Source organism: Vulpes vulpes, chromosome 16 (genome assembly GCF_048418805.1).
Source record: "Vulpes vulpes isolate BD-2025 chromosome 16, VulVul3, whole genome shotgun sequence".
In the NCBI taxonomy this organism is placed as follows: Eukaryota; Metazoa; Chordata; class Mammalia; order Carnivora; family Canidae; genus Vulpes; species Vulpes vulpes.
Genome location: NC_132795.1, coordinates 77491949 through 77502782, shown reverse-complemented (window position 1 = coordinate 77502782; position 10834 = coordinate 77491949). Strand labels below are relative to the sequence as shown.

At 48.6% G+C, this 10834-nt stretch overlaps 1 non-coding gene across 1 annotated transcript; it reads left to right on the top strand.

The window, feature by feature from the left end:
- Positions 1–10478: 10478 nt before the first annotated feature.
- On the top strand, positions 10479–10583 carry LOC112915421 (U6 spliceosomal RNA). Its single transcript, XR_003234063.1, has one exon. It is a non-coding gene; the product is annotated as a U6 spliceosomal RNA (small nuclear RNA).
- The last annotated feature ends 251 nt before the right edge of the window (positions 10584–10834 follow it).

Genomic DNA, 10834 nt, shown 5'->3' with positions numbered 1-10834 from the left:
ATGTTTTCTCCAGATCTTTCCAATCTTATGGCTTTTATAATTAGACCTGGAAAAACATCTTTCCCTTTCTTCATTTCTTTGAAAAAGCAAGATTGGCTGAAACACAAAGCGATCATTGGAACCTTTTGAAAGTAGAAAAAAATAAAGAGATGACCTTTTGAGAATCATGCTTCATTTCCCCATTCTGCCTCCCCATCTCTTCCCCATGGCTCCTGCCCCTGCCTCGGTGAAGAAAATGCCCCTGCTGTGGCTTTGACTCTAGAGGAGATGGGAGACCAGATAACAGCCCAGTGTTTCAAAGCCATTTTCCCCAAGGACCCAACTGCTTGCAAAGTCTCTGAAAAAACCTTGGCCAACCTCCTGGCCCAGCTGCTGGCCTTGAAACCGAGGCTGCTTGGCCTGTCCAGGAAGCCCGTAAATCCCCAAGTCGGCAAGAAACTACACTCTGGAGCTTGCCTCTTTGCTCAGATGCCTGGCTGCAGGCCCTGGACTGTCCTCAGCCAGTCTAGAAGCTGGTGTAAATAAGCACGTTTATCTAAGGTAGACCTCATTTTTTCTGAGGAATTGTATCCCCTCGGGGGCATCAGCAATCAAAAAGTTCATTGTTCCCTTTGGGAGCCATAGCTCTTTCCCACCTGACAGTTGATATTTAATTGATGGCTGCTGTTCTTCATAGGGTTTTCAGCACATCACATGGTATTAGTACAATTTCAGCTAAATGTTAACTCCTTTGCTTCTGAGGCAGAGAGTGGTGGCTCTCTCAATACCCATCTAACCTGCCATAAGCCCCCAAAGGGATAGTTGCACATATATCACAGGTCACAAATTCTCAAGTCTTGCATTCCCGGAGACCGGAACCAAGCACAGCTTGCAGATGATAGCTCCTGGGAGTTGAGGCAAGCTGTGAGGGCTTCAAGTCTGGGAGAAAAGAAGGACCCTTTTCTCTCTCGAGGGTGAGAGACCTGGGGAAACCAGCCTGGAAGCCTTGAAGACGTGGGATGTCAACATTAGAGAGGTACAAGATGGCCAACAGGCAGAATTTGGGACCCCACCAGGGCCATGCAGCAGATGTGGGGCAGATGAAGCCAAATAGCTCATGGGGTAAATCTTTAGGCCCTGGACGTGGCAGTGGGCTCCAGGAGAAAGCAGGGGAGTTCTAGATACAATCCAGGCTGCCCTCAAAGCTCAAGAGCCTCAGGGGGGAGGCCGCCAGCCAGACTGGCTGCCACAGGCCTATCTTCTACCCACCTTGTCTCCTCAAAGACTGCCTGGCCTCAGGCCAGTCCCTGCACCCGTGCCTCGGGTTTTCCCATCTGTGGCAGGGGATGGTGCTACTGAAGGAAAGCATGGGGACTCAAAGGCTGAGGGAAATGCTTAGTACAAGGAAGGAGCCAAGTGAGGAGGGGTGACTGCTCTGGGGACCACCGGCCACATCTTGCCAGCTGAGTTCCATCTTGAGCCTGGGAGCCAGCAGGCTTTATAACCACAAGCGATCCTGAGATGGCTCTTGAACCACAGTGCTCGACGGGCGGGCAGGCCTGGCCCCCTCGTGGGCTCAGGGCCGAGCCTCCGCCGGCCGGGGCCCTTCTGCCTCTGGGGCTTGTCTCAGGAGCTCTTGGTGGGCTGACATTGCCCCGAGAGATCCTGGCCAGCCCTCCCCCCTTCTCCCCAGCCCTTCCTGCTTGGGTGTTTGGGATTAACATGCATCCCTTGAACCTTTTCATTTTTCTACCCAGATGGAAACTTGGCCAGCCACCAGGCCTGGATGTGCTCGCGGTATGGCTGGGCTCAGGCCAAGCCCACGGTAATTATAATCACATGTGAGGCGCCCGCTGGCTCGCTGGGCGCCGGGGGGCCGGGGGTGAGCACGGCTGCCAGCGGGGAGGGCCTGGGCTGGGCGCTGGGCTCCGGGCTCCCGGCTCCAGTCAAGTGTGCAGACAGCGGGGCCTTGGGCTCCTGCCCTCCCCTCTCTGACCCTCAGTTTCCTCGATTAAATAAAGGGATGGGCCTACAGGCCCCAGGAGGGCCCTGCCTATGCTCTGGGAGTCCCAGATAGCATCAGAGGTGGACCGACTCTCAGGCGGACCGGCCCCCTGTGCTCTTCCCAGCCCTGGCCTGGCCTCATATGTGCACAGAGTGGGGCCTGCCCCTGCCCTGCTTCATCGATCTAGATGCTTTCTCACGAGACACAGCGCCACGGGGGGTACCGAGATGGGCACGATCCCATGGGTTGGGAGAGGTGGGATTGAGAGTGCTTAGGGAAGAGTCTGGAAGGAGAGATAGAAGAGTGTCCAAGACAGCCTCCGCCAGCTGCCCATGTGACATCCCATGTGCACAGGCCCCTCTGCTGGATTTCATCTATTTTCCAGTGTAACACTATTCTGAGCATGGATGCGGCAGCCTGGAGAGTCCTTCACCCAGGGGGTTGTCATGGCTTTTTTCCATTCACAGTGGAGTCTCAGGAGGCTGTCATGGGGAGCCGTCGAAGAGCTGTGAACAGGCGTTGCCATGGGCAGGGGTCACATTCCCAAGCACCCAGTCTGCGTAGAGGTGAGGGAGGGGAGAGTTTGTCCAACTTCGCAGAACCCTAGCAGGTGCTCTCCCTCACCCCGCTTTCTACCTGCGTGTGTGCCTCTCTTCCTTGGCCTCTCGTGTCTTTCTCCGCTGGATTTCTCGTTCCCTCTTCTTCCTTCCTCCTTTTTAGGAGCCCAAAGATGTGGGGGAAAGAGCATGGCCTGGGGGTCAGGCAGCTTTGACCTCCGAGCCTCAGGCTTCTGGTCTACGAAATGGGGTGGCGGGGAGGGTTACTGATAACCTAACCACGGCGTGGTTGGTGAGATTAAGTAGGACGATATGTACAAAGCTTCAGGCCGGGCAGAGAAAAGTGTCAATAAAAGGCAGCATTATTTATCCAAAATATTTATCCAAAATATCGACCAAAATTCATCTTAAAAGATTGGTATTGCTCAATTAACGTTTAGTCCCATTTTTTATTTTATTTTATTTTTTTATTTATTTTATTTATTTTTTTATTTTTTATTTATTTATTTATTTATTTTTTAGTCCCATCTTTAATAAAAATCAGGTAATTCCAACTTTTCTCTTCCTTGCGCTTATAAAATTGAACGACCATATTCAGATGGATTGCTCTCCACTGCCTGTGGCTTCTGGTTTTCCTTGCCAGGATCTAACTTAAACCACGCTGCCAGGGGCGTGGGGAGCTGAGGACCCCCCGTGCCCTCCGCCGGAGGCCCAGGCCATGCAGAGGCAGGCGTGCTGCTGCGGTCTCCCAGGCTGGAGGACCAGCGCCCCTCGGGCCCCCCTTCCCGTCTGCTCAGCAGAGCGGCTGCCCCCACTTCTCCGCTGTGCTTGGCGGCAGCAAGGGGTTCAGAAGCCACTGTGTCCTGGGAAGAAGGGAAGGGGCATGGGAACTGAGAGATAGAAGAGACGTTTTACAACATGTTGAGACATGAATACAAGCAAAATATTTGTCCCTGCCCAGGGCACACCATGGAGTGCCAGACACGTGGGAAGGGGACAGGGTTAGGTGTGACACCCATGGGGGGCACTGGCCAGTCAGCCCTCCCTCTGCCTCTGCCTCTGTATTGCAATGTGAGGGACTAAACACCAAGGTCCCCTTGGGTTTGGGATCCTAGCCTCCCAGGACTCTCTGATTTGTGGGAGCAGAAGTCTGGTGTGCTTGGCATGAAGGATGGGACCCTTCCTGCCTCCTCTCCATCCTGGGTCCTTCCCCAAGCCTGTGAAAGGCCGCAGGGCTCTGCTCCCTCAGACACAGACAACCAGACACGAGGACACTTCCCAGGGTCCTGTGACCCTCTCTTGAACCACTGTTCCACCTTGCTCCCTCCTTTTACTCCCGAGACCTCCCAAAAGCGTTGGGGGTACAGGCCGTCTTGCCCCGCACCTCTCAGGCCCTGGAGGGAAAGCGCGGAGGGTGTGCTCACCGGCAGGGGAAGGGCCAGGGGAAGGACGTGGGGCCTGATGGCTGCGCGGCCTTCTCGGGATCGCCTGACGCTCGCTCGCTCGGTTCTGCTCCCAGGTGGCTGTGTTTGGAGCAATGAGCCTGTTTTCATTTCCTCGAGCTGCTGTAACGAATTACCACGAACTTGGTGACCTAAAATAACAGAAATTTATTCTCTCACCGTTTTGGAGGCTAGAAGTCTGAAATTAAGGTGTTGTCAGGGCCACAGCTCTCTCCAGAGGCCCTGGGGGAGAATCCTTCCTCTTGTCCTCTGGCTTCCAGTGGCTTCCAGCGATCCTCCGCTTGCGGCTGCGTAGTTCCAATCTCTGCCTCCGTCTTCACATGGCTTTCCTCTGTGTCTGGCTCCTCCTTCACGTGTTTCTTGTAAGGACACCTGCTATTGGATTCAGGGCCCACCTGAATGATCCAGATGATTTCATCTCCAGGTCCTCAGGGACACCTGCAGAGTCCTTTTTTCCACATAAGTGCCCATTCACAGGTTCCAAGGACCAGGACATGGACATACCTTTGGTGGGGGAAACTGTGTCCCCACCAGAGTGCTCCCTCCCTGTCCCCCCTCACCTTTCCAGGTGGCTGGATGAGATGTGGGCATCTGAGCTCCAGACACAGGCTTAGCTCCAATTTGCAGGCTGGCCTGTTGCTCGCGGTGCGGTGGCCCGCAGGTCTGAGCTGGCCAGTGGGAGGGATGCTTTCTGGGATGGGGAGACGGGGAGCCCGAGCCAGCTAGCGATGGGGTCAGAGGGGGTGCTGGGAGTTGATTCCCAGGGTGAGCAGAGACTGAGAGGGAGCTGCTGCTGTAGGCAAAGAGCAGTAAAGTGGCCCACGGAGAGGAAGATGGAGCAGGCCCAGAGAGGAGAGGGGTGCCCTGACACCTCGCAGCTCACCGGACACAGGGAGAGAGCTCTTGCTTCCAGGGACTGCTTTGGCTCCTGGTAGCTCTTCAGACACAGGGCAAGGTCATCTGTGCTCTGCAGAAAAAAGAAGAACCCATTCCCTGAGGCTCTGGAGAGCCTTTTTTGGGGGGGCCCAGGAGCCTGAGGAAACAAAGAAAGACATTCCTTGTTCTATGGCTGGAGCCCGAGGTCACCTCCAAAGACTCAGTGAAGACATTGCCTTAGCGATGTCACCTTACTGCTTTTCCCATCAAGAGGTGATGTTGTCTCTCCTCCCTTGAATCCAAGCTTGGCAACATGACTTATTTTGGCCAATGAGACCTTAGCAAATGTAAGCAGAGGCTGGAAACCCACTTGCGCGTGAGGATTGCCCTCTCTTTGGCCATGGTTGGAAGGCAGAGACCAGGAAGTAGATGGGCCTGGGCTGGCTGCTGCAGAGGCCACACGGAGAACTGAGGTAGGTCAGCCTTCCACTTGCCGACTGCTGGACGTGGGAGCGGGAATGTGCTAGACCGTCCAGCCCTAGTCAACTACCAGGTGACTACGGCTGCATGCGTGAGCCCAGGCAAGACCAGTGGAAGAACCACCAACTGAGCCCAGCCAAACTGCTGACCTACAAAATCGTGAGCCAAGAAAGTGGCTGCAGTCTTGAGCCACCAGATTTTGGGGTGGTTTGCCTTGTACAGTCCCCAGGTAGGAGAGCCTCCAACCCCCCGAATATAGAGTCAGGCCCTGGAGGGAGATTCTGGTGGCTCTCAGGGGTATGTGGCAGAAGCTGTGATCCCCCATGAGCCATCCACTCCCCCTTGTTTCTTTTTAGGAATGGAACTTTTAGTAACGGCACGAGTCCAGCTAACTAGAGACTATTTTGCAGCTAAGCATGATGACATTTTTACTGATGGAATGGAATGAGAGGGATGCGTGCAACTTCTGTTACTTCTTTAAAAGGAATTTGCTTGTCTTACACTTCCTCAATTCCCCCCTTCCTGCAGGCTGGAATGCAGAGCTGGGGCCAGTTGTCCAGGAGGATGGACAACCTTGGCAGGGAGGCAGGACCTTTGAAGGTAGTGGCTCCCATTGCCTCACATGGCTGAGCGTGGGGAGTGGTTCCATGAAAGGGGGGCTGCTATGAAGCCTACTTTCTCATTAGTTGGTCCTTGATTCCCTGTATGGAAAGATAATCCCCCACCTTCTGAATTTCCCCAGTATTTTCTCTGCCATATTCTATATGCATCACATACGTAAGATAAGACAGTGACTGATGGGCCTGGTGCCAAAGGATGTAGGGACACTCATTATTTTGATTTGTTTATGTGGCATCTGTTCTTCTGCTTCTGCTCTAGCACTTCAGTTTTCCTGTGGGAGCCACCCCTTCACCTGCTCTTAACCCTTGAGCTTTGGACAGGGCTCACTGCCACCCCAGTCAGGACTCGTCAATCCAGTAGGAACCCAGCAGGACTTTGGGAGGAAAAGGCCAGAGGGAGCCTTAGAAGAGGGAGTCAGGGCTGGGGAGGAAAACCTTACTGTCCTTGGGGTGTTGAACTGGAGGATGAGATTCTGGGGCCATGAGCAGCCATTTGCCTCCACTAAGGGAGCACTCCCTCAAGAATGGAGCCAACCAGAGGAAGGCTGGTCTGAGAGGGAAGTTCTTGATGGTGCTGTTTGCACACCTGGATCAAGCAAGCCACCCTTGCACTTTTTTAGTTACTTTAGCCAACAATTCCCTTTTATGCTGAAGCCAGTTTAAATTAGGTTTCTATTATTGGCAGACAAGATGATTTAACTAACGCAAGAGGCTCAAACAGTCTGTTGAGCGAATGAATGAGCAAATGCACGAATGGGTATAACTAAAAGTCCCTGCCCCCCTACGGCAGGAACGCTCCTTGCGAAGCCAAATCTCCAGTGTGATTTGGGCGGGTTTCTTCGAGGAGTGATCCATCAAAACACTGAGTCTATTCATGATCTACAGGTGCCTCCCTGTCTAAGGCAGACAAAGCCTTAGAAGGAGAAGCAGCCAGGCCTGTCTCCATCCTCAAGGAGGCAGACACGCACGCTTTCTGTAACATATTTATTTGTTTGCACGCTTTCCTCCCACCTGCTCCAGGAGCAGGCAATGTTTGTCCTCTTCAGTGCTATACTGAATCACATCCTTTCACGTGTTCCTTGGCCCTTTGTAGATCTTCATTGGAGAAATGTCTGTTTTTCTCTCTTGCTCATTTTTATATTGGGTTATCTTTTCATCGAATTATAAGTGTTCTTTATATATTCTGGATACAGGTCATTTATCAGATGATTTGCAAATATTTTATTTCATGCAGTGGGGTGTCTTTTCATTTTCTTGATGGTACCATTTGCAGCACAAATTTTTAAAATTTTAGCATATTAAAAGAAACTGCTTTATTGAAGTATAATTTGTGTACCATGAATTTCACCCTAATGCTGTGATTCAATGATTTTTTAGTAAATTTACAGAGTTGTGCATCACCATAACCATCATTGTAATCTAGTGTTAGAACATTTCCATCATCCCTCAAAGAACTTTTGTGGCCACTTGCAGGCCACCCCTGTTTCACTGTCAGCCCCAGCCAGTCACTCTGGATGTGCCTGCTTGGGACACATCCTGTAAATGGAATCATATGATATGTAGTCTTTAATTTCTTAGCCTAATATTTATGAGGTTTATATGTGATATAGCATGTGTCAGGAGCTTGTTTCTTTTTAATTGCTGACTAGTATTCCATTGTGTATCTATTTACTAGTTGACAGTCATTTGAGTTATTTCTAGTTTGGTGCTATAATGAATAGAGCCACTATAATTTGATGTAATTGTCTTTGTAGCTTGGGCTGCTATAACGAAACACCATAGTCCGGGTGGCTTAAACAACAATTATTTCTCACCATTCTGGAGGTTGGAAATCCAAGATCCAAGTGCTGGCAGATTCAGTTCCTCTTCCTGGCTGGTAGATGGTTGCCTTTTCTCTCTCTCCTCACATGGCAGAAAGAGTGATTTGGTTTCTCTTTTCTTATGAAGACACTAATCCCATCATGGGGGCCCCACCCTCATGACCTCATCTAAACCTAAGTGCCTCCTAAAGGTGCCACCTCCAAATACTATTATGTTGGGGGGTAGGGGAAATAGGGCTTCAACATGTGGATTTGGGGGGACACAAGCATTCAGTCCATAATAGTAATTACTGATATGATTGGATTTACATCTGTCTTTTTGATACGTCTCATGTCTGTTTTGTTCCTGTTTTTCCTTTATTGGCTTCTTTTGTGTTAAATAGCTACCACGTTAATTTCTTTGTTGGTTTTAAACTGTGTTATTTTCTTAGTGGTTCTTCTAGGGATGATATATGCATCTTAGCTTATCACAAAGTAAGAGGATATTTGACATTTTAGGTGACAATTTGTTAGCTAAAATTAGTCAGAAATTTGGTATTTAATAAATAAGTAATTTAAATATTTCATAATTCCATTCAATTTATATTACTGCAAATTAGTAGTTATTAAATTAACTTCATAACCATTTCATAAGTAATTATTTCTTTAGTACTTAGGCATTTGGTATGTGATCTCTGTCTGTACCCCTGCCCTGGGGTCTCCACATGTTGGGGACAGATGTGCCTTTCTCATATTGGCATGGGTGTATTTTTTTCACATAGCTATATTCAGAATATGAATTATATATTATGAATACTCCAAGTATTTAGCCTGCTTTTTATCTTATTTATTTTTACCAGCTATTTATTTATTTACTTATTTATTTTTAGTTAAAAATGAGAACAGTTTAATATATTTTTTAGAACAGTTTAATATTAAGAACGATAAAGCGAGGAAGTAGTTTTTGACAGATAAAAAATTTTAACAAAGTTTCAGATAAATTTCAATTTCCCTGCTATTCATATAAAGCTTAGAACAAGCTATCACTACAGCCATATGTTGCTGTCTAAGATATTTTACCAGCTTTTTAAACTTAACATTTTGTTGTAGGCATTTTTATTCACCATAAGTCTCGGTGAACTTCTTTTATAAAAGCTGCAGTTGGATTTCATTGAATGGGTGGGGCAAACTTCAGTTAACCATTTCTCTGCTTTAGGACATTTAGGCCATTTTCAGTTTTTAGCTTATTTCTTTTCTTTTTTTAAAGATTTTATTTATTTATTCATGAGAGACACACAGAGAGAGAGGCAGAGACACAGGCAGAGGGAGAAGCAGGCTCTCCATGGGGAGCCCAATGCAAGACTAGATCCCAGGACCCTGGGATCACACCCTGAGCCAAAGGAAGACGCTCAACCACTGAGCCACCAGGTGCCCCTTTAGTTTGTTTCTTAATGTTTCAGTGAGCGTCTTTGCCCACCTCACACTTTCCCCATTTCAGAATCTTTGGCAAAAATCCCCAGGGGTAAGATTACTCTGTCGAAGAGGACAACTATTTTTGTAGTTCTCCGGTCCCTATGATATTTATGATTTTCCTCCAGAATGGTGGGGTGTAATTGTGATCACACTCATACGCACACTGGGTGCCAACCGGTGTGTTTGACATTTGCGTTCCTTTGGTGGTTAGTTAGTTAGTTAGGTTGGACGTTTTTCTGTACATTGGTTTACTGGTCACAATTTGCTTTCTGTAAATGGTTTCTTTGTACCCCCTGCCTTGTTATCTATAAGGCTCTTTGGTTTTAAACTTTCAGTTTATATGAGCCCTTTATGTAATACGTCCTCCTCATAACTGTTTAGGAAGGAGCCAGAGTACAAATACATAAAAACAGATAGTAACCTTTTATCTTCACTGTTTGCTGCTGATATTTCTCTCCACTTGTCCCTTTTCAGTCATTTTTTTTAAATGCAGAACATTTACATTTTTCTGTAGTCAAACCGGCTAATCTCTCCTTTGTGATTTTTATCAGTGATTTCCAAGTTTAATAAAAGACATTCTCCCTCTGGAGATTTGATGAATGTTTAAGTCTCTCTTCTAGTTTTCCTAGGTTATTAAAAAATATGGAACTCTTTAATCCCTATAAAATTTTTCTTTAAAGACTCCTCTGGTCCGAGGCAGGGGATAATTTCAAAGAATAAGTTTCTCAAATTTAGCAGTTTCCTTTCCTGCTTTCTTTGCCTGTGTTGGCACTTGGGGCTGAGCCTGACCACGTCCTGCAGGCCGTCTGTCTGTCTATCTGTCTGGACGGAAGGGATAACAGAATCGGAACTTGCCTCTTGAGCTACACCCCCATCCAACAGGCAGCACAGGGGCGTGGAAGAACAGGACCAGAACTGGATCTGGCCCCTGTGTGTGGACTCTTAGCCTCCCATTCTCCCTCTGCAAAATGGGGCCAAGAGCACTTGACAGACAGGGCTGTTGTGAAGATGGTAGGAGACAAAATATGGAAAGTTCTAGAACACCACTTGGCCTCTCATGGATCTCTCAGGGCCCTGCCTTTGCACTGACTTGACTGCTGGGTCCCACCCCATGACCAAAGGTGTCCCTGAGCCTCCCTCACCACAAAGCGTAGGCAGACCTACCAGAGCAGTTAAGAGTATTTACTTTTTTAGGTGAGAAAATTGAGGGTTAGAAAGTCTAAATGGTGCGCTTGCTTCGGCCACACACAAACTAAAATTGGAAAGATGCAGAGTTAGGATGGTCCCTGTGCAAGGATGACACGCAAATTCATGAAGCATTCCTTTTTTTTTTATTTTTAAGAAGACGATGTAAATGTCCGAGCAGCCGACGCCCTTGCCTGCTCTGACACACTGCATCCTCCGCTCTTCTTGGCCTCGCCGCACCTCAGCTCCTCAGCACCCTCAGCACCCTCAGCACCCTCAATGTGAAATGGAGCTAATTGTCCTCATCGGTCTTCACTGTTGAGGGGTTATTTGATGATCAAATGAAAGGCTCTGAAAAAGGCCACGGAAAAATCCAGAGGCAAGGTAGCGTCCCCAT